This window comes from Octodon degus, unplaced genomic scaffold (assembly GCF_000260255.1).
Source record: "Octodon degus isolate 3935 unplaced genomic scaffold, OctDeg1.0 scaffold00333, whole genome shotgun sequence".
In the NCBI taxonomy this organism is placed as follows: Eukaryota; Metazoa; Chordata; class Mammalia; order Rodentia; family Octodontidae; genus Octodon; species Octodon degus.
In genome coordinates this window covers 858,912-863,339 of record NW_004524909.1, presented here as the reverse complement: position 1 = coordinate 863,339, position 4,428 = coordinate 858,912, and positions in this window count along the sequence as shown.

Genomic DNA, 4,428 nt, shown 5'->3' with positions numbered 1-4,428 from the left:
TTTGTATTTAGTACGGGGTCTACGGGATCTCACTACACAGTTTGGACTCATAGTGATCCTCCTGTTTTCAGCTTCCCAAGTATTGGGATTACAGGTGCGCGCCACCATGCAGTCTCAATCGCTGTCTCAGCACGCCCTGAGGGCAGGGTCGGCATGACACATCGGGGATTGAACCCTGGTCTCTGCATCTGCCTAAGCAGGCTCTTTAATCTGCCTAGCTATTTGGCTGGCCCAACACTCTTAAAACAAGTGTTTTGTTTTGTTTTGCTTTCCTTCACTCTCTTTTCCTTTCTTTTATCAATTTCTGTAATAACAATGTTCATAACCCACTGAAACTTTTGCCTAAGTCATCAATGAATTGCTGCTCAGTGACTTCTCACCTTACTTTACATTTGAACTACATAGAGATTACTTCTTCCCCTGGAAAGACTTTCTTCTCTGGATGACTAGCATGACCAAATTTCTTGGCTTGTTTCCTGCTTTACTGTTACTCATTTTCCTCCACTTTTTCCTCCAAGTTTGGCAGTAACATTGTGCTTATTTTTTTTAATTTCTTATCCCTCTCAACTATATTTATCCCGGAGGAGATTGCATTCAATATCTTTGCTTTAAATCATATCTGCATTTTCTTGACTAAAATTCTAAATTTTTATTGATAAGAACTCCTTTGATCTCCAAATTCATATATCCAAATCGTTACTCATCATCTCCATTTCTTGTTAGGACAGAAATTGTGTTTTGCTTTGGTTTTTGCCTGCTCTAAAGCCATTCTCTGGGACTGGGGAGATAGCTCAGTAGAATAAGCACTTGCCTGGCAAGCACAATGGCCTGACTTCAATTCCTGGTTCTGCTAAACAAAGAAAGAAACAAAGAAAGAAAGAAAGCCATTCTCTTTTCTTTGTAAAGTAGTTTTGTTCTGTTATTAGTCAAATATCCATATATCTCAAGTAAATTGAGCTAAGCACTGTAACCAATTGTCATTGGTTCTACCATTTTGAAATAAAAGAGATTCTGCCTAAAATTTTTCTAGGAATTTTATTTTCTTACCTAATTAAAGAAAGACAGTGGAGGGCTGACCAACTAGCTCAGTGGATTAAAGTACCTGCAAGCAAGCTCAGGGCCTGGGGGTTCGATCCCCTGGACTGCCATGCTGGTCGGCTTCTGGGGCATGCTGAGATAGCATTTGAGACTGGGCGTGGTGACATTCACCTATAATCCCAGCACTTGGGAGGCTGTAAACAGGAGGATCACTATGAGTGAGCTAGTAGTGAGACCCGGAACCCTGTAGACTCTTCCCTAAAATACAATCAATCAATCAATCAATAAATAAATATAAAAAATAAAGACAACGGAAAAGAAAATCCTTACTTTTCACTAATGTACTTCCTTTAATTTCTTCTTTCTGAATAAGGGTCACTGATTCTTATACTGCAGCAGCAATCTTTGACAAGGAGGAGGAGGAGGCAAAAACACCATACTCTGCACTTACCCAGAGGCAGGTGTCATGGGATTGCCTTAAAAACAAATATCTCTCTCTTGTTGTGACTGTGACTCTCCTAAAATCTACTACTTGCAGAAATGTGTGTGTGTGTGTGTGTGTGTGTGTGTGTGTGTGTGTGTGTGTAAAGGAGAAAACCTTCCTGATTAAAACTTCCTGAGATACTTCATTATCTATTGCCAAACAAGGACTAACACAAGCTTATACACAGTTGCACACTGAATGGACATAAAAGGTGAGGTTCTCTCTACCAACCCCTCCCAACATATGGTTTTGAGTACTCACAGAAAAATCCTGAAATATGAATTTGAATACAAGCAGTTTACTTGGAAGATTATTCCAGAAACATTGATCTGGGAGTACAAAATGACACAAGAAACAGCAACAAATACAGAGCACAGAGTCAAACATCATCACTGTGGGCAACTGGAGCAAAATCTCAAGGGGAAACTTTGGAAGAAGATACAGAATGTATGCTCAGAGTTACTCTACCCTTGAGATGACAAAGCTGGTATTTGTATACCAACTTCTCCAGGCCTTTGCTTAAGTGCTGCTGCTCAGTGTGTCAATTCCCTGGCACATCTAGCCTGCCATGTATGCAATCAGAACAACGTTCTTTGGCTTCAGTGAAAATCCTCAGGCAAGTAAAATGCAAATCCTCACAGTTGGACTTGGAATCTAAAGTCTGAAGAATATAGTAGATAAAGAACAAAAAGCATTTGTGCTGTTGTATCCCTTTCCCTGCTCATTTACAACATTCTATGTAAGGTTTATTCTATGTTACTATTGGGTCTTCAAAGAACTAGCCAGTCAATTTAAAACAAAACAAAAAGAATACAGAGTTAGTATGGAAAGCTCCATTTCTCATAGGTTTAGTTAATGCCAAGTTCACAGCTTGCATTCATCACTTTCTGAATCTTAGTTTCATGTGCCTTTCAGGCTATGCATAATGCCTTTTCTCACTTACAACTGTCACTGAACATGGAAGCACCAGCTGCTGCCCAGTGAATTGTTTAAGAACCATATATTATTCTCTCTGACTCTTTATGAAAGCGTACCCTTATCTTCTCCTGATAGTTGAGGCAATTATAATGGCAGTGTAGCAATTCCTTCTTTGACTACTTGTCTCCTTGCATGAGGAGCCCAAATCAAATGTAGTACTGCGAGATGGAAATACATATTTCCCCTGCAAGGGAGCTGGAAGTGATAATGAAGGGCTACTCCTAATTGGTTCCTAGACATGCAAAATGTACCTATTGAAACCACAGCACTTCACAATAGCTATGACTGCAAAATATACCAAATAATTTCAAAAGTAGTGACTCAAATGCTCAAGGTATCATCCTCAAGCTAGTAACATTCTTGTGTCTTTAAACATTATTCAGTTTTTAAGAAAACTTAAATTTTTATTATTGTTTCTTTTTTCTTCTCTAGCATGTTTTTAAAATTTATTTTAAAGATAGTATAGTAATAATTGATATGACATTAGAAAGTGGTAATATTCAATGATATGTCCAATCCTATATAACTATGTCTGTTAATTTGAGCAACAGATTTGATGATAAAAATAGATAATATATCAACCATTTTAATCAGCTACTCTTGTTTTGAAAATCTGCAACATATGTATCTTTGCATGCCACCCTGTTTCCTCCTTTGTTTCTGATCTTTATCTTGCTCTTTGTTTTTTACTCTTCAAAATAAAATTTTAAAAATGTTCAGTTTTCTACTAGACTGGTAGCTTCTGCTTGATGCACTATACGACAGCATTTTTCTTCTTTAGTGATGCCGTGATCATATCTTCATTATCATACATCTTTCATTATAAAGTGCTTCTCCTGGTCCAGTAATGTATCTACAGTATCCCATGCCAATAATTATGATACTCTCTGATCTCTCTATTGTGTTACTTGCCAATATCTTTTCAGCAGGAAAGACAAACTCATAAAAAGAATGTGTATCTATGCCACTAAGGACAAACCACTTTCTCCTGCCGAGGAGATAATGTCTGTTGTATTCAGCTTGCCAGTGAATGACTTATGGGTCTCCTCAGTTGCTGGTGCCAAAATAAGGACTTTGTGTCTGTCTTGCCTATTGATGGCCCATCTAAAAGAACTGATGTATGATTTCTATGGAAGAGTAGCCTCCATGACTGAGGATTCTATAGGAAATTTGACTAGTTGTGTTCATATTAATATATTAAATGATGTCATCATATGAACATACATGTTTAGTTGAATAGCAGTGACTCATAAACTTCAGGTATATTTTAATGTATTGAATTCCTTTTGGAAAATGGGGCTCAGTCCTCAACTATGTCTCCCCAAAAGTACATGCCACTATTGTGCCACAATTAATAATGATATAATTTCATGCTTTATAGTCAGCATGAGTTTCTGTTTCCACAAGAGGAACTATTTTGATACTATATTGTTCCCTGAGTATGAACTACACAATATATTCAAGTATGTTTAGATCATTAATTTTCTGCACTGTCCCATTACTTTTTCAGAGTTTCATGTATTGGAATATTTACTTTGATATAAGTGCAGAAACTCTGACTGGTACAAATAGCATCTGTGATATCTTGAGGGCCTTCCAAGCATAATGTTTCATACATAGAACATGCTCAATAAATATTTGATTATTTTTGCTACAGTTTGTCTTGAAACATGGGTTGTTATTACAGAGTCTACATGGCTTTCTTTAGAAAATATTAAAGGTGTAGGGAGCTCTGTCTTCTGAAGTTCTGCACAGAATACTAATGAGAAAAAAATACCATCTTCCATGTATTTTAGAAATATGAGGACTTTAAAAATGCTTCCATGACTTACTTAATATTTTTGTTGCCCTTGAACATGAATAAAACAATTTCATCTCTTATTTCAATCTGTTTTGCTGGAGTGTAGTACAAACTTTTTGATGTATCA